Here is a 20,617-nt window from a genome sequence, read left to right as displayed (position 1 = left end):
ATTGATGGGGAATTTCTCAAAGGTAAGCCATGGAACAGTACTTTCTGATTGTCAGACAATGTTCAAACCTTTTGATAAAGACTTTGTCACTCACACAATCCTTGAATGTTCACCGTGAATGTTCAGAAATGAAAAGAGAAATGACAGAATAGTTTTCCCTGTGGGTTCATACAGACTCAGGTTTAACATGTCCTTCAATCCTTATCTACTTTGAAATGATTACAATTACTTTGCTGCATCTTGACAAGGGCAGAAAGAACATTTGTCTCAGAAACAAAAGCAACTTTTATTATGCACAAAATAAGTTTGGCACAAAGTATACATTTTTTTTATTCTGAGTGAAAAGCAATTTGCCAAGCCCAAAATAGATCCATCTATTGCAGTGATGGCTAACCTTTTTGATGTTGCATGTCAAAAGTGCCCCCTGTGCTGCCCCCCCATGCATGCGTATGCGACCCCCCCCACCCCGGTTTGGGCCTAGCAGGCCTCCCTGCAGCCTTCTGGGACCAAAAACAGGCCATGGCCTGTTTTTGGTCCCAGGTGGCTGCAGGGAGGCCGGCCAAGGCCAAAACGGGGTGAGGGGTGAGCGCATGTGGGGTGGAGCTGAGCTGGGCAACGGCTCGGGTGCCCACAGAGAGGGCTCTGCATGCCATAGGTTCACCATCATGGATCTATTGTGTTGCTGAGTTGGAAGGGGCATTTAGATTGCTGCTTATATAGGAATTCAAATTAAAATCACTTTTGTGTGATGGGCAGTCATATAAATTTGATAAATTTATTTATGAAATGTATATGACTTCCCACTCACAAAAAGTAACTCTTGGCAGTGTACAACAATGAATTAAAACAACAAATATATCAAAGTATTATTATTAAAAAAATATTAAATAGTCATTACTAAAACAAATAAAGCCGCAGATGAGACTGAACCACAGTCAACCACAGTGATGGAACCATCTTAAGATTTCATCAGTTCCCTGGAATGACAAAGTCAGATCTTGAAGGACTTTCTGAACATTAGCAGGGATAGAGCCAACCTATCTTTGAGATGGGGAAGAATGTTCCATAAAATGGGTGCCATGGCAGAGAAGGCCCACTTTTTGGAAGCCACCCAAGAGGAGAGGAGATCCCTAGTAGATAGGACCAGAGGTGGTATTCGGCACCTGGAGAACCGGTAGCGGAAATTTTGAGTAGTTCAGAGAACCGGTAAATACCACCTCTAACTGGCCCTGCCCCCATCTATTCTCTGCCTCCCAAGTCCCAGCTGATCGGGAGGAAATGGGGATTTTGCAGTAACCTTTTCCTGGAGTGGGGAGTGAATGGAGATTTTACAGTATCCTTCCCTGGAGTGGGGTGGGAATGGAGATTTTACAGTATCCTTCCCCTGCCACGCCCACCAAGCCATGCCCACTAAGCCATGCCATGCCATGCCCACCAAGCCACGCCCACTGAGCTGGTAGTAAAAAATTTTGAATCCCACCACTGGATAGGACCCAGATTCACAGCATGTTTTCTCTATCAGACCTGATGGGATAGGCTGATGTAACTGAGGAGAGATGGTCCCTCAGATAACTCAGTCACATGCTATGAAGGGCTTTAAAGGGCTTTAAACCAGAATCTTGAATTAGACCCAGAAGCAAACTGGTAGCCATTGCAGTTCTCAGAGCAGAGATGTAACACAGGCACAGTTCTAGCTCATAATTGCACCAGGTGAAGCTTCCAGACACTCTTCAGTAGCAGCCCCATGAAGAATGCCTTATAGTAGTCCGATCAAGAGATGACTAGGGCATGAAGACTGTGAGCAGAGCCCCTGACCTAGAAACGGGTGCAACCCAGTGCTAAAATCCTGCCGGTTCTGTCTGGCTCGCCTGAGCCGGTAGCACCAGTGGTGCATGGTTTGGTGAACCGGTAGTGGTGGCAGCGCGAGGCTCCACCCACCCACCTGGATGTCATTACTTCCTGGTTAAAACCCATTTTTGACCCTCTGCGCATGCGCAGAAGGCTTTGCACATGCGCAGAGGGTCAAAAATCGGACATGATGATGTTGCGGCACGCACACTTCTGAACTGGTAGGGAAGGTAAGTAGATTTCACCCTTAGCACAACTGTACACAATTGGTTTAAGCAAGGAAGGGTTCAAAAGGTCAATATGATGTTGTGGCAGCACAATGTAAACTCTGCCACTTTTGAATGTGCATTGATGTTGAAAACACATCCAAAGAGGCAAGTCTTAGGCTGCATTGTGCAAATAACATCTTGCCTTTTTTGACAGCCTATCTTTAGAGGATGGTATTATGTCTGTGACCCCACTTCTGAATGCTGAACTGCTCTTATGCTTAGGAAGTTTAGGTGGAAGATTACAGGAGATGGGCACTATAGTCCAGAGCAATGAAATAGCAGTCCAAGGCGTCATGTTCAATTTTTGGTAAGACTTATCATTGTTCTTTCAAATGCTTTGGATATGAATCCTAAAAAAGCAATTGCTTAGGTTATTTAAGACTCTTTGGGTTTTTTAACTATACAGGTAGTCCTCAACTTACAGCAGTTCATTTAGTTATAACAGCACTGAAAAAAAGTGACTTATGACCATGTTTCACACTTAATGACCATCACAGCAGCCCCATGATCAAAATTCAGATTCTTGGCAACTTACTCACATTTATGACTGTTGCAGTGTCCTGGGGTCATGTGATCACCTTTTGCGACCTTCCAACAAGTAGAAGTCAATGGGAAAACCAGAAAGTTAGTCAGTGTTACTAACTTAACAACTGCAGTGATTCACTTAACGACAGTGGCAAGAAAGGTGGTAGAATGGGGCAAAACTCACTTAACAGCTGTCTCGCTTAGCAACAGAAGTTTTGGGCTCAATTTTGGTCATAAATCAAGGACTACCTGTAGCAGGCAAATGGATTTTTAGAAGTCCTTGTCTTTTTCAGTCTAGTCAGTAATACAGCATAAGCAGTACCAAGAATATAAATTTCAAGCCTTTATGGAGAAAAAAAGAAGAAAAAGATGAAGGAGAGAGAAGGAGGAGGTGGAGGAGGAGACAACATGTCTCCTCTGCACATGAAAGAGAACATAAATGAAATGTTCAAATGTTGCTTCAAGTCCCCACTTGTCTGGAGGCTACCTGTCTCTCCCACTGCAAAGCATTAGCATTTTTCAAAGTCAGCCCTTCTTCTCGATGACCCATATCAGGATTGAGTGGCAGAGATGAGAAGCCAGAGCTGCAGGACTTTGAAAATAGGCCCAGGGCACTGAAAAAGTCCTTTGATTGTGTGTGTGGGGGGGATATTGAGCCACTTAGAGATGGAGCAGCAATTATCCAGAAGCCTCTTTGAAAGATAGGAATCAGAAGCCCAGTCTTCGCATTGCTAATGGCCCTGCCTAAATTCATTCTTGTTTTTATTGTGGCTTGGTTTCTCCCCCACACTTCTTTGTTTGCATTGCTATGTTAAAAGAAATATCCTTCTGGGTTCAGCTCCAAGTGGGGAAAAAGACACTGGAAACATGGAGACTGCTTGGAAAGATGGTTTAATCGTGGATAGGATCACATGGTTTGAGTTTCTGAACAGAAAAGGGCCGAGATGCAGCGAGTCCCCGGGTTTTATGCCCTCTCTGGCTTTGAACTTCCTGGGGCCCCGAAAGAGTATCCTGATTGGTTGTCAGACTCCCAGGGGGTGGGGGTCTTAGCTAGCCTTGCTGGCTGATGTAATCTTCCCAGCTGCCATGTGGTGAGTTTCTGTTGCTAGATGGGTCCTATTGTGTTGCAGATGATGGTCCATTGACAAAGGGTGTGGGGGGGCAGGAAGGTGGGAGCTGCTTTTATTTTTATTTTTATTCATTTATTTTATTAAATTTATATACCACCCTACTCCCGAAGGACTCAGAGCGGTGAACAGCCAAAAAATAAAACACATAGATTACAAAATTTAAAAGAACAATATAAAACCACATTAAATAAATTTGGCCCAGAACAAATTAAAACACCCCCAATACTTAAGACAGATTTAAAATTTACAATTTAAAAAGTTAAAAGGGAGGAGTTAGGCCAGGCCAGCCTGTTGAAATAAGAAAGTCTTGAGGGCGCGATGGAAGGTGCGTAGATCCGGGATCCTACGTATCTCCGGGGAGAGCTCATTCCAAATAGTAGGTGTCCCCACAGAGAAGGCTCTCTCCCTGGGGGCTGCCAGTTGACACTGTTTGGCCGACGGCACCCGGAGGAGCCCCTCTCTATGAGAGCGTACTGGCTGGTGAGAGGCTACTGGTGGCAGCAGGCGGTCCCATAAATATCCAGGTCCTAAGCCATGGAGCACTTTAAAGGTGGTAACCAAGACCTTGAAGCACACCCGGAAGACCACCGGGAGCCAGTGCAGCTCGCGCAGGAGAGGTGTTACATGGGAGCGGCATGTCGCTCCCATAACCACCTGCGCGGCCACACTCTGCACCAGTTGGACCCTCCGGGTGCTCCTCAAGGGGAGCCCCATGTAGAGAGCATTACAGTAGTCCAGGCGGGAAGTGATGAGGGCATGAGTGACCGTGCGTAAGGAGTCCCGATCTAGAAAGGGACGCAACTGGCGGATCAGGCAAACCTGATGAAAAGTCCTCCCGGTCACAGCCGTCAAGTGCTCTTCTAAAGACAGCCGTGCATCCAGGAGGACACCCAAGTTGTGAGCCCTCTCCGTGGGGGCCAACGACTCGCCCCCAATAGACAGTGATGGCACCAACTGACTACATCGGGACGCCGGAAACCACAGCCACTCGGTCTTGGATAGGTTGAGCCTGAGTCTGTTTCTCCCCATCCAGATCCGCACGGCCTCCAGGCACCAGGACATCACTTCAAGGGCATCATTGGGGTGGTCCGGGGTGGAGATGTACAGCTGAGTGTCATCAGCGTACTGATGGTACTTCACCCTGAAACCATGGATGATCTCACCCAGTGGCTTTACATAAATGTTGAACAGAAGGGGCGAGAGGACCGACCCCTGTGGCACCCCACATATAAGGCGCCTCGGGGTCGACCTCTGCCCCCCGTCAACACAGACTGCGACCAGTTGGAGAGAAAGGAGGAGAACCACCGCAACACAGTGCACCCCCACCCCCAACTCTTCCAACTGGTGCAGCATGATACCATGGTCGATGGTATCAAAAGCCCCTGAGAGATCTAATAGGACCAGGACAGAGGAGCAACCCCTTTCCCGAGCCCTCCAGAGATCATCAACCAACGTGACCAATGCCGTTTCCGTGCTGTACCCAGGCCTGAAACCCGACTGGAATGGATCCAGATAAACCGTTTTATGCTTTGTCTTTAAAACATGTTTCTCAATTTCTCAACCAGGGAAATATAATATTCTGCCTTTTAAATATTTCCTAAAATATTTCATTCTTCTAGGAAAGGGGTGGGTGCTAACTTCCTACAGCTACAACTGTGAAAATACTTCCTTCAAAATTTCCTAGGAACCAACTGATTCCCCCCCAATGCAGAAATGAACTGTGTCATTCTGTTGTGTTATTAATGTGAGCAATCCCTGGAAAATGCTCACAGCATCATCAGCCCACAAAGGAGCATTACTGCTCATCCTTCTCCATGCAAAAATATCACCTAGGAATTTTAAAAATGCACTTAGTTTGGTGATGGGTGAACTCCTTGCTTATCTATCCATATGGTAGCCCCCAACTTGCAACAATTGAGCCCATAATTTCTGTTGCTAAGTGAACCATTTGTTAAGGGAATTTTGCCCCATTTTGCAACCTTTCTTGTCACAGTTGTTAAGTGAATCATTGCATTTGTTAAGTTACTAACATGGTTGTTAAGTGAATCTGGCTTCTCCATTGACTTTGCTCCATTAGAGTAATTACAGACTAGAGAAATATGTAGAGATCAAAGCCGAAATCTCTTAACTTAAATCTAAATTCATTCATAACATTATGAATTCATGGATGAACAAGTTTAAAAGGTTAAAAGATAAGCGAATAAGCAAATGCATAAATAGGGAGACAGACCAACAATGACTAAGCCTTTACATAGAAAGAACAAGGAAGTACCACAGAGAATTAGGTTTGGATCAGAGGTGAAATCCAGCAGGTTCTGACAGGTTCTGGAGAACCAGTCGCGGAAATTTTGAGTAGTTTGGAGAACCAGCAAATACCACCTCTGTCTGGCTCCAGAGTGGGGTAGGAATGGAGATTTTGCAATATCCTTCCCCCTGGAGTGGGGTGGGAATGGAGATTTTGCAGTATCCTTCCCCTGCTATGCCCACCAAGCCACGCCCACTAAGCCACACCACGCCCACCAAGCCACGCCCACAGAACCAGTAGTAACAAATTTTAGATTTCACCACTGGTTTGGATTATGTTAGAATCATACTGACTTGGAGAAAAAAAGAAGGAATGTTTAACAGAAATGTTAGGAATGAATAATAGGAGTCGATAAAATAAGCAAAACAAATTTCTAACCAGTATCATAACTCTTGAAATATTCTGTTCAGATGATTATCATAAAACAATCAGGCCACAGACAAGTTGAAATACTGTTTCAATATTGTTTCCCCAAAGCAAGAAAATTTATGGCTATTCTCTTAAAATGCAATGCAATTTCTTTAGTTTAGCTATGACAGCTCTGAAGTATAAAATGCATTTTTGAAATTGATATATGCGTCACTTTGGATTAAATATATTAATAGCATGTTTGATTATTCAACACACAGTGCTTTGGCAACACCGTAGTCCAGGTTTAAATGTTAAAATGTCATAGTCCAATAAATAAATGTGGTGTGTGTTGATTTAAAATAGAATCCCAATTATTTCAGTGCTGGACAGCCTCAACTAAGTGTTCATACAATTACAGCCTTAATTATTTTGAAAATTAATGAGTTTATTTAATGGCAGAGCTTCTACTTTCATGTATGTTTATAGGCGTAGTACTATAAATTTGGACTATTTTTTTTTAAAGTATAGGGTAATTCCCGTGATATTATTTGCAGGGTTTCTATTACACATTTAAAATATTTGGGATGCTTATATTCTTATTTCTTAGACCAAAGAGCCTCAATATTTGAAAGAGTGCAGCCAGTTTATTCCTATTCCCACCCTCCAAAAATTATTTTCCTTTCCTTCTTTCCTTCTTTCCTTTCCTTTCCTTTTTCCTTTCTTTTCCTTTCTTTCCTTTCCTTTCCTTTCTTTCCCTTCCCTTCCCTTCCCTTCCCTCCCCCTTTCCTTTTCCTTTTCCCTTTCCCCACCTTTCTTTTTAAAGAAAAGGTAAGAAAGAAACTGCAGAGGAAACAGAGAAAGATCATTTTGTCAACACAATGAGAGAAAAAAATTACGTTCCTGAATATTTAAAACCTTCCACATCTGAATGGTTGCAGTTGCTAGGAAACATGGACCACATGTGCGGAAATATCCCCTTCTTGTACTGTATTTTGTTTTCCAATGAGAAGATCTTTGCACATATTTGATGGAAGGACTGGGCTGTAGATCAACAATTTAGTACTACATATGATAATCACATATGTCAGCTTAACACTGTGAAACTGGATAAAGGAGGAAGATTTCAATGGGTAAAGCAGTATGTATGGTGAATACAAAGTAATATAATACATGTAGTCCTTAACTTATGATCACAATTGAGCCCAAAATTTCTGTTAAGTGACCGTTGTTAAGTGAATTTTGCCCCATTTTACAACCACTCTTGCCACAGTTATTAAATGAATCACTGCAGTTAAGTTAGTAACAGGATTATTAAGTGAATCTGGCTTTGATCCTCTAGAAAAAAGGGAGGAAGTGAATTTAGGAGCTAGGTAATTTCAACCATGTTTTCTGTCTCATTCCCTTCAGGCTAAACAACAGTGTGAAAGAAAGCAAAAAGCAAGTCACAGCCAGGAGGACCTGGGCATTTGGGGGTTGTTGTTAGGAGGACCCTTAACTGTTTCCCACACCCCCTTCTGGCTTTCTATTAAACTTACTTCAGTAGAGAGAAGATGAGTCACAGATACTTCCTGTTGCTTGCAAACCAGATCCCAGTTTGGTGCTCTGTTCACTGTGATATCTTTGCAGACAATGTTTTGTTAATTAATAAATAGTAAATTAATACAAAGTGTTTTGTATTAATTTATATCTGTTATGTAAAAGAAGGTGAAGATTTCCCTGTCAGTTGTGTGTGTGTGTGTGTGTGTGTGTGTGTGTGTGTGTGTGTATGTGAGATACTGCTCTCTCTCTCTCTCTCTCTCTCTCTCTCTCTCTCTCTCTCTCTCTCTCTCTCTCTCTCTCCTTTCCTCCCTCCCTCCCTCCCTCTCTCAGGGTAACTCTCAGGCTAACAATTTTATGTAGATTAGATAGATAGATGATAGATGATAGATAGATAGATAGATAGATAGATATAGAGAACTAGAGATAGTGATAATGATAGAGATGATAGAGATGGAGTTGAAGATGGAGATAGAGATAATGATAGAGATTACAGATGGAGATGGAGAGAGATAATGACAGATGATAGAGATGGAGATGGAGATAGAGATAGATAGAGATATATAATGAAATTTCAGAGGCAGCACTCCTTGGAATATCAGGAAGAAGCCAAATAAGATAAGATGAATCCTGCTGTCGACTTCCCACAAACGTTAGCCTGTGCAAGAAACAGAATGTTTGCCTATCTGGCCCTTTACTTTGTTCCACCATGATTCTTTGTGATATTCCTAAATCCATCAAAAAAAAAAAAAAAACCTTCATTACAACCTGAGACTATAACATTGTAAAGAAGTGATGACTCCAAATGTATTCAGCAGATGCTAGCTAAATTCCCAGCAAAACAGAGATGAGATCTGAAATATTAGGCTCCAAAATTGAATGGATTCATAACTTTGGAGTTCCAGGCTTGGAACGAAGCACTCTAGTTCAATGCATCTCTCATCATAGTGTTTTTGTGAACCAAGTCTTAAGGAGAATACAGCTTCAGAAATGTAGAACTGATTAAGACAGGAGTCGGGTTATAATTCAGGAGGTCCTGACCAGGCTTGCAACTTTTAAGGAAAATAATACCTGACCTAGATCTACTGCAGGGCTGATACCCCCCCCGCCCCACACAAACTCAGACAAACCTGGTATTTGTTTAGGACTGTATGATGGATGAAATGGCAGAAAGAAATAGGTTACAGTTCACCACAACCAACTAGGAAAAACATTCAGAAATGCTAGCAGTTGTCCAGATTTCTGCTGTATTGAAACAAGCCTGCTGCTTTCACTTCACCCCCACAAGAGCACTCTGAACCACAGTACTTGTCTCTTTCCTGAGAGTGGTTTACATATGCAAGCCCCAGGCACCAGAACAGGTCTCCTCAAATATAGCCATTAGCTCTAATGACGAATGTTGGAGGTGAAGGCAGCGGAGAGACATCTGAGAGGTTTGCCTTAGGGTCCAGAGAGCTTCACTTATGTTCCCAGTCTCAAATTCAATGAAACCACCATGGCATATGTGTGTGTGTGTGTGTGTGTGTGTGTGTGTGTGTGTGTGTGTGTGTGTTTATTCCATTTTATAAATTGACTTGGCCTACGGCTGCTGTTCTTCCCACAAGTTCAGTATACGAAGATGATTCTTCCACAGCTCCTCTCATTCTGTAGCTATAGAAAAGCATGGAAGCTGCACACACAGCTGCGCACACAGCTTTAGTATGTGCTGTTGTTGCTAAAACAGCAACAACAAAAACAAAAATACAACAGGGCCCACTAGTAAATTATGTCATGTTAAGCCGAGCCTCTGAACAGAACCATGTCTTAAGGAGATTCTGAGAGATACCCTTATAGATGTTTTCAATATTTCTGTAGAAGATGCTGTTCCACAGGGCAGGGACTGCAACACAGAAGGTATCCTTCCTTAGTCCTATAAGATGGCAGCATTTAATTGAAGAGACCTGCCTGAAAATACCAAGTGGGCAGATATAATAGCAACAGCACTTAGTATCAGTATTTAGACTGATATACTGCTTCACAAGGCTTTACAGCCCTCTCTAAGCGGTTTACAGAGTCAGCATATTGCCCCCAACAATCTGGCTCATCATTTTACCCATTTTAGCCTTTAGAATGAAAGGCTGAGTCTTGACATATCCATATCCATTCATGTTATCCACAGTTCCCAAAAAACTTTGGAAGTTGGCAATTGGACAGCACACATCTCATTTGCTTGGTCTTTCTGATACGATATGGAGTGCAGTTGTTGCAGCGATTTATTGCTAAATTTGAAAATTTGTAGAGTTTAGCATATAGAGATGTGCAGATCTCTATAGTCTTTTGTCTCCTTTTTTAGGTAATGCATAGAGTTATCCTAGATATATGGTACATGAGCCATAACTGTTTAATACACTAAATTGAATTGTATTGATTTTAAGGCTTCTATTGATCATTCCTGCAGGAGTTAGAAGTATCATCCTCAGAATATTTGAATAAAAATGTGGAAGCAGTTAAAGCTCTCAAAGTTCCTGGATATAGTTAGAATGCAAAGTTATGCAAAGACCATCCAGATTTATTGTATTGTACGTAATATACTATATGAAATGCATACTTGGTGCATTCTAACTATATCCATGCCTATTTTATTGCATACAGAGCCACAGAGATCCAAGCAGAAACCTGACATGGGGAGGACATTTAGAGGTAGTTGTGCCTATCATGGTTTGTACGCCCAAGTAGATATAGTGGGACTTCAGTACTCATCGTTAATTGGTCCTGGAAGGCGTGAAAAACAATGAGTACCAAACAAGTTTTTCCCATAAGGAACAAAGCCTTGTGCAGAGGGTCAAAAACAGGTTACCTCCTGGTTAAAACCAGGAAGTAATGACATCCAGGTGGGTGGGAGGAGCCTCACGCTGCTGCCGCTACCGGTTTTCCCAAACCGGAGTGAACCGGTAGCATTTCACCCCTGGTTGTAGCCAAAAATCTGAATTAGTACCAACACATATTGGCTAGTATGAAGAGTAGAAGATTAGCGAGGGTTAGTGATATGGTCTACTTATATAAAATTGAAATCAAGAGCCTTGATAGTACAGGGGTTTAGTGCACCCTGTTATTAACACAGCTGCCTGCAATTTCTGCTGGTTCGAATCTCTCCAAGGCTCAAGGTTGACTCAGCCTTCCATCCTTTCTAAGGTAGGTGAAATGAGGACCCAGTTGTGGGGGCAATAAGCTGACTTTGTATAAAATATACAAAAGAATGAAGGCTATTGCTTAACGCATTGTAAGCCGCCCTGAGTCTCCGGAGAAGGGCGGCATATAAATCAAATTAAAAAAAAAATAGATATCCTAACAAATTACCAAATTGTGTGTAACTGAGCATCTTTTGCATTTAAAAGTACCCATTTCATTTGGGTTGCTGGTAATAATAATGTCAGAAAGCATCCTATTATCATTATTTTCCTGGTGTTACTACTATTAGCACCACTGCTTGAGGAGCCCATAATAAAAATGCTAAGTATATAAGAAGAACTTTTCTGTGTGAAATCAAATGTTCATTTCTAATACCACAATGCCAATCACTTATCCCCAGAAAACCAACTAACAGAACAACTGTCAATTTGGATATTTATATAGTTTGACTTCCAAGAGACAATCTTTCATTAGATTACATATCAACTGTAACTGTATCAATTTAGCAAAGATACAGATCAGAGCAAAGATACAGATCAGAGAAAACCTACTATGATTCAGCATTATACCAAAACTGTGAAATATAAGGCATTAATCAATATAAAGTATGTAAATGGGTATATAATAACAACAACAACAACAAAAACAAAAACCCCAAACTGTGCAGCATCAGATTCCCTGGGAGTTATCTGTACCCAACTGGTCAAGACAAATGAATTTACAGTTTCCACTGATGGGTCTACTTGAAAGAAATATCAATTTGCAATAGTTATCTCCAAACTATTAGAATAATTAATAAAGAAAACAATTAAGGTGGATAGATTTTTCCCCCCCTGTTCAAAGCAATTGTGTGTGCTGGATTTGAAACTGCATTTTATTTTATAAACTTTCACATGAAATTATCCAGCTTTCCATAATTTAATTGGATTCAAATGATGTAAAACAAATGTGCATATTTATCCTATTTGAAATCCTATCCTATTTTGAGCTTTTTTACTTTTAAATCTATACTGGGTTAAGGTCCATTAATGAAACACACTAAGCAATATTGCTATGTAAGATATAATCATTTGTGTGAACATTCTACAGATATAAGAGTAGGGCTGTCCACGGTCTGAAAAGAAGTTGGAAGAAATATTTTGGACTTTAAGTATGGACAATATCTCTCTGCTCTTCATTAAAGTGCTGATTTCATACAGTACAAGCTATTTTAACTCTCAAGGTCCTTTGGTAACGGAAAAAGTATACAGGCAAAAAAGATGTGGCTGATATCATGAAGAAAGTAGTAAAGTTGTCTCATGTCTGCTGTATTCATGTAAAGTGTGCCTTTTAATATAATTAGTAAGGTCTATATTAGACATATTTATTAGAAACTTCTGGAATGGCTAGAAGATGAAAAACTGATAGGTAAGGAACAGGAATGGTTCAGAGTGGGTTACTTTCTACTAGATCAGGGTTTGATATCATTTTGCTCAGGCTCCTAAATCAGTTCTACTCATTCTTGTTGGAAGTCTCAAGTAGCAATAGCAGTTAGACTTATATACAGCTTGACAGCATTTTACAGCCCTCTCTAAGCGGTTTACAGAGTCAGCATATTGTTCTCATTTTATCAACCTTGGAAGGATAGAAGGCTGAGTCAACCTTGAGCCACTCAGAATCGAACTCCTGGAGTGAGCAGTGAGTTAGCCTGCACTACTTCATTCTGACCACTGCACCACCATGGTCAATTGATCAATTGCCAGGGGAAATATTTGACATAACGTTTGAATCTTCTCCAATAGGTAGCTTCTTACCCTTTTATATGCATTTCATTGCAACACCAAACCAAGGGGAAGATGAAATATTACGAGTCATCTTTTAGATGTAACCAACAAGGAAGGTAAGTAATGGTGTATTCTGGCTTTATTAAATAATTTTTATTTAATTATTACCTTAATGCAATAGTGGGATATTAAAGAAGAGAATCACCCTCTTCTTTATTGGCATATATTGGCAAATATATCAATAGCTGTACTTTTATATGTAGATGACATATTCATTTTATCACCACACTTACTTTGATAAGAAGAGCCATGGGGGATTATCTGTTTTCTAGCAAGGATCATTTACAACAAACCAATTATGAGTTAACTAATATCATGCACTTTGGAAGGGTTTATTAAAAAATTGCTTTGGTGACTTAATAGGAATCTAATCAGACAGTTGTTGTTTTTTTTAAAAAAAAATTGGGATCTGTGCTGTAACAACACAGTAAGTGAAATGCCCATATTATCCAAATTTCATTGGATGTGTTGAGAAGCATAGAAGCAATTATTTCCTAGAGTTTATCCCAATTCCACTGCATTTGTATATGGCCAAATGTTGGCCAGCTTCTAAACAGGGCTCTGCTAGATCCAGTTATCAGTTACATCAATGTTTTTCAACCTTTGCAGGTTTAAGATATATGGATTTCAACTCCCAGAATTCCCCAGGGTGCCAACTCCCAAAATTTCTCAATCAGCATGTCTGTAATGTAGTCTTATTTTTGGGGAAACACAGGTAATTTTGAAAGCTGTTAAGAAAGGAGAGGAGCTCTGATGCTGCCCATCCAGAATTAGCCCCTGGATGGCTGGTTGGTTAATTAGTTAGTCACGTGTAATAATGCATTTTCTATTTCAATTATATCAAGTTATAAATTTGGGTCAACACTTGCAATCCAAAATATAACATTTCAGGGAAATCATTGTGCCCCTTTTGGCAATATATAGGCATACATTACTCAAGGTCTTATTCATTGTATTTTTTTAAAAAAATCAGTCACTGATATTCATTCATTTATTCACTTATTCATTCATTCAGTCAGTCAGTTATTCAATTTCTATAGCCACCCAATTCAACCAAATGACTGTGAGCGGCTATAATATAATATAAACCAACTTAGGACAGAGAAGACAAAGAACCAACATTATATTCAATTAAAATCAGAATTTCAAGATGAAGAACACGCTCCTCAATCTTGTTTCTGTACTTTGTGTATAAAATTGGACAATTTTTAATTTTGTTGGGGTTTTGTTGGTGTCCTTTTCTTTTATGCAGGAAGTGAAATGTCATAGTCTATGGAAGCCAAAAATTAGGAGATGCTTTAAATATTCTTTGTTAGTCTAGAAAGGTGCAACCAGACTCCTAATTTTCAATATTTTTTCAATACTTTGTGTATGAACTGGAGCACATCCTTTGACAAAGACTCTTGCTGAATTCAAATCCCCACTGATTAGTAGTAGTAGTAGTAGTAGTAGTAGTAGTAGTAGTAGTAGTAGCAGCAGCAGCAGCAGCAACTGTTGCATTAATACTATTTAGGGATTTTATGTGTAACTTTTAACCCGGAGTTTTTGTTTTATTTTTCTGTTTTATTGTTGTGAGCCGCCCTGAATCCTCTCGGAGAAAGGGCGGCATATAAGTCTAAATAAATAAATAAATAAATAAATAAATTTATGAGTTTTCATGCTTTCACAAACTTTTTGCTTCATAATAAAGCAGAATTAAACTAAAGTTGTTGTGATATCATATTTAATGAATCATATTTTTTTAAAAAGTTTCATTTTATGAAATATTTTAAAAAATGAATAAATGATCAATATGCTAACCAGCTTTCAGCAGATGAATTGTATTGAATTGAGTATTCATCAAGCAAACTTATTTCTAAGTATTCCACCACTAACAGACCAGCAAGATGGAATTCGTTTTGAATAGTGTTTATTGTTCTTCCTAAATTTGGGTTTTGTTTCTAGTAAAACAGTAACACAACAATTCTTCTATTGTAAGTAGTGAAAGGAAATAAATCTGGAGCTGTTTTTTTAAAAAATCTAACATGGACTAGTAGTAGAAAGCTAGAGGAATTTAGGATATAGGAATAGGATATAGGCACAAAATGCATCCTATTAAATCCCCCTTTGACACCAAATTCAGATTTCTTGACCTGAAAAATCTATGGGAATGAGAAATGTGGGAAAGAATCAGAATCTAGTTTTCACCATCCAATGTTGAAGGATACCATCCAACACTGGAGTAAGAACCATAATATTGCTTTGTATCCTTGGATGCTTTTTGCCCTCAGAACTTTATACAGAAAAGAGCTGTCTAAACCACCTAGATATAACAGATGCTTTACCCTAAAGGCTTTGCCTTTGATCTGAACATCAATTTTGTCATCAAATGTCTGGCACATAATCAGTGTGGGAGAAGAAGCACTTAAATAATAAGTGAAGGATGCTTAGGCTTAGGAATAGAAAAGAAGAAATTTCGGGGCTGGGAATGAGGGACCCAACCAGTAGTGGGTTTCAAATCCCGTCGCTACCGGTTTGCTCATGGTTCGCATGCGCAGAGACATCTAGGCGGATGGGTGGAGCCTCCCGCCACCGCTGCTACCAGTTCACCTGATCCAGGGCAAACTGGTAGCAACCGACCACTGGACCCAACCTATAAATTGTGAGATCTCAAATGCTTTCAAATGCACATGTTACAACTGAGATCATCTGAAGAACCAAAGAATTCATTATTTACTTTATCTCAATATTAGAACATGTTCACTCACTGGGAACATACACATTGGAAGTAAGGAATTTGATCCAACTCCCAAATGGTATGTTTTAAGAACGCAGGATTTTGTTTTTTATGGTGAAATATAATAGCCAAAATATAAAAATAAATACATCATAATAATATGTCTGGATTGATTATAAAAAGTTGTTTGATTCATTACCACAAAATTGGATCATTAAATGTTTGGAAACAACTGGTGTCAGTAAAAATATTAGAATGTTTATGGAAAAAATAATGAAGCAGTGGTTGGAAATGAAAAATATGGGCTTGTCAACATTAGAAGAGGCATCTTCCAGGGCAACCCATTATCATCCTTATTATTTGTCATCGCTATGATCCACTTTCAGTGAAATCCAATAATTGACAAACACTGTAAGTATTTTTAGCACAGATGTAGCAATGGAATTTGACCTAGAGAAATATGCTATGGTAATAATAAATCTGGGCAGAATCATGAACAGTATGGAAATTGAAATACTGAATGGTCAAACCACCAGGAGCCAAAAGGATGAAGACTACAATTATCTGAGCATTATACAGTTGGATAAAATTAGCCATGAAAAAATTAAAAATATAAAGAGTACATCCAAAGAATGAAAAAAACTGTTAAAGACAAAATTGAATGGTTGAAACACCATGAAAACCATAAACGTCTGGGCGATACCAGTGACATGATACATTGCTTGAATTATTAACTGGACCCAAGCTGAACTAGACAATTTGGACTGAAAGAAAAAAATGACCATTCAGTATTACACCCCAAAAGTTGAAATTGATAGATTTATATCTGACCTGAAGAAATGGAGGCAGAGATGTACTTCAAGTCAAACTGTTGAAGAAGAAAAGCATGCATTGCCTGATTATGGTAAAAGCCAATCAAGAACAAGCATTAATGCAAATTAAAAATGAGAACTTACTGAATGTACAGGAAACAATACATGAACATCAAAATAATATAATTAAAATCATGAACAGAATGCTGGAAAGTAAAAGCATTGTGTGATCAATTTCTATAAAAGATTGAAGGGAAAGTGGATAAAGATAAAATCTAGCAATGGGTTACAACTGGAGCATTAAGAGATATTTTTGGCTGCTCAAGAGCAAGCTATTTGAACTAATGCAACAAAGGCCAAAATTGAATCACATGATTCAAAGTACAGATTGTGCAAAGAAGCCGAAGAAAAAGTAAGATCATATAGTCATCTCAGGCAGGAAGATTGCACAAATTGACTATAAACAATGATAAAACCCAGTCACAAAATGATTAAATGGGACATCTTAAAAATTATCATGTGCCAGTAATGAAAAATTGATGGGAACTTAGTGTTGAAGTAGTTGAAAATGAGCAGGTTTAAATATTGTCGGATTTCCAAATTCAAACAATAACAGTAATAGTAACAGAGTTGGAAGGGGCCTTGGAGGTCATCTAGCCCAACCTCCTGCTCACGCAGGAGACCTATACTAGGGATTTGAACCGCCAACCTTTCTGATCAACAAGCTCAGCATCTTAGTTACCCAGGGAGCCACCAATAGATAAAGTCTTGGTGCATAACACACAAAATTTAACTTTGAAAGAAGAAAGTGTGGTTAATTGATGTGGCAACACCAGGGGATGGAATAGAAATCAAAGAATTGAGAAGATCACAAAGTATCAAGATCTGAAAATCAAAGTTGAAAGAGTTTTGAGATAAACTGGACATGATGGTCCCAGTAGTTATTGGACAAAATGTGTTGGACGGCACTTAGAAAATCTGCACATTGTCAAAATTTCCATATGTCAGTACAAAAGGCCACATGGCTTGGATCCACATATATACTATGACAATGTACTATAACAGGGCTGTCAAACTCAAGGCCTGTGGGCCAAATCTGACCCGCAATGTGGTTGTATCTGGCCTGCAGGGTTGTCCAAGAAAATGTAAGGGGCTGGCCTGCGTGGCTTCGGCCCAGTCTACCCAGTGTGAAGAGGAAACATGCTAGCAGTTTGGGGAGTAGCATCAAGCTGGCCACACCCACCCAGTTGGCCACACCCACCCAGTCAGCCACATACGCACGCCCCCCCCCGAGGTCAACCACAGCTTTGATGTGGCCCTCAATGAAATTGAGTTTGTCACCCCTGCACTACAACATCCCAGAACTCATTCATTCATATATTATAATAATCAGCAACAAAAGCTTAACCATTCATCATGACATGTTTCTTGAAGCTCTGGAAGTCAAGAATGTTTATGTCCAAATCAATAAGAATTGTATTGTATTGTAATAGCACAATCCTAATCCTATTTAATGAAAAGAAAGTTTGTTGAAGTCAAGGATGCATGGTTAGGATCTGAGGTTTAAGTATAAAAGGAAGGAAATTTATGAAAGCATGGCAAATGGGTTTAATTTTTTTCCCATTATCTGCCCTTATCTTCCAGAAAGTCAATATAAGCAAGGAAATGAAAATGGAAAATGGAAAGAAAAGAACGGCATCATTCAAGAACATTTCTGACATTACAAATCCTTAAAAGGAGTTTATATCTATGCAAAGTCATATAAATAAATATAGTTTGTCCAATATACAGTATAAGAGTAAATTATAACTCTTAAAGAAGTGGAGAGGCCAAGGAAATGAACAAAAACCCTTTCATCATTATTCCTTTAATATATTTCTATGTTCTCTTTTAGTTATGACAGAGGTCAAGTTAATTCAAATGCATTTTAGGCCATCTAACATGAAATAAAACATAAAGCAGTAAAAGTCTCTGTTATATTAAACATATAAAACATAATGACCACGAGGAGCAGGACAAGTCCATTTGGAGATGTCATAGGTCAAATTAGATGCATTTATCGACTGCTTCTGTAACTAAACCAAAATGAATCTTTCAGATTTTGCTGAAATATAACTCATATCAGACACAATTAGCATGGCCATAAAAGATAAGGATTCAGGGAATAGTCATTCAAAAACATTTTGAGAAATAGTAGTTCAGAGATATCTGAAGAGAAATGAGAGATGAGAAATATTTTCCACATCTCTGCACTAACATGAGGCAGTTGCAGCTGCCTAGTAGCAGCCCAACACACTAGTCATATGGAGTGAATAAATTTTATCTCTGTATTTCATCTCTGTATCTCTATGTTATAAATATAGATATCTGCAACAATAAAAGTAACGCTTGTGAGAGGAGAAATATTAGCGATTTAGGTGAAGAATTTCAGCAAAGCATGCCAGATTTTGTACATTTTCAATAACATCCAACAAAACTTTCTGAAAAGCGGACATAACACAAAAAGAAGAATGCATTTACAAATGAGTATGAATGCAGAAATAATCTTAAATGTCATATTATGCAGTGAACAAACACTGATATTTGTAATCCCCTGAAGCAATGAACACCAACATTTAGATAATATTGATCTATCATGTGGAAGTCTACGCTGCACATTATAATTTTACTGTGAATTCTCTAAGCAATATTTTCTAATAGCTTTTTAAAAGAACGTACTATATAAATCATTGTATTATGCATTATGGTTTTTGAACAACACAATATGGCATACCATCTGTGTTGCACTAACAGGACAAATGTAACTGACCATCCATATATATTTATTTCACTGTTATTAGGGGCTGATCATGCATGTTGCAGGAAGAAACAATGACCAGAATAGATTAAAAAATGGCACGCTAATATGCTTTTGGACTCTATATACTGCAGGGACTTAGAGTATGGCTCAGTGAGTGCTGTTACTGTTAAAAACCCATTTGCTTCTTGCTAGGTCTTTCTGAAAGATAAATGTCTCGATTTCCCTAAGGAAATGTTATTCATAAATACCAAGATAAGGTTTTGAAAGCTTCCAAAAATTTCCTTTGAAGCAACAAAACTTAATGAGTTGAGTAAATGGTAAATCTACTGAAGTACAACACCAATATACGTAACAAAAATTCATAGAATTGAAGGAAAATTAAATAATCAAAAGTAACATCTTTCCGATAATATTGTGCAATCCAATATTGTGCTTCCCCCTCGAGGTAGATAAGCTTAGATTGCAGCTAAGTGGAAAAAGAAATCTAACATTTTTTCTTTTGATAATTATATGTTTGATCTGCAAAGCTATTCCTTCTTTCCAAAATACCTTATCATGTAGAAATAAGTAAATCCTATTGATTTCAATGAAGGCTACCAGGTATAGATACCCAGAATTTTACCATCAGCATCTTTCCGAAATTGCTCTTCTAATTTTTCCAGGTGGACCATCCTTTCCCTTTCTCATTAGTATTATCCTCCTTGTTTTAACACAAGCACGAGAAGGTTATTAAACTTTGAAGTAAGTGCTGCCTCTTATCTCTAGCCCCTTGCATTATTTCACATGCACACAAAAGTTCCTGCAAATATTTCTTTAAGGCGTAGCAGAACCTGGTTCAGAAACACATGGCTTTCCACACATCAACTAGGCTCAGCAGAGTTCAGGTCTTCCGAGAGAATAATTCATACATCTGGATGCTCAGAGATTAAAGAAAAACAGTAGCACAGATAAAAGGCATGGTTTTTAACCCTGTGACTGTCTATAAACCAAGCGCAGCATTTTTAGCTCCATCGCTTGAAAGATATGACACTTAACAGGTCAAAGTGCTATTTATAATCAACAAGGGAAAAGCTGGCCATAAAACAAGAATTTCCACGTTAATCTAGGATTTGATCCCAGCGGGTTTCATTGAGAAGAGACGAAGAGGCAGTGAAATAAGAAATTCCACTTTGATCTAGGATTTAATCCCAGTGGAATTTCATTGGCCACAAATGGAATGTCAGCTGTGTCAGGGAATTACCTGTGTCATGTTCCCAGGAAAAGGAGCTCTCTGGAATCTGCCAGAGGCTGATAATGACATCCATGCTAATCTGAAAAAAGTATCTGCAACATCT

This window comes from Pituophis catenifer, unplaced genomic scaffold (assembly GCF_029215685.1).
Source record: "Pituophis catenifer annectens isolate HBS135680 unplaced genomic scaffold, rPitCat1.0.hap2 SCAF_6, whole genome shotgun sequence".
NCBI classification, from domain to species: Eukaryota; Metazoa; Chordata; class Lepidosauria; order Squamata; family Colubridae; genus Pituophis; species Pituophis catenifer.
The sequence above is the reverse complement of the archived record's forward strand: the minus strand, read 5'-3'. Positions refer to the sequence as shown.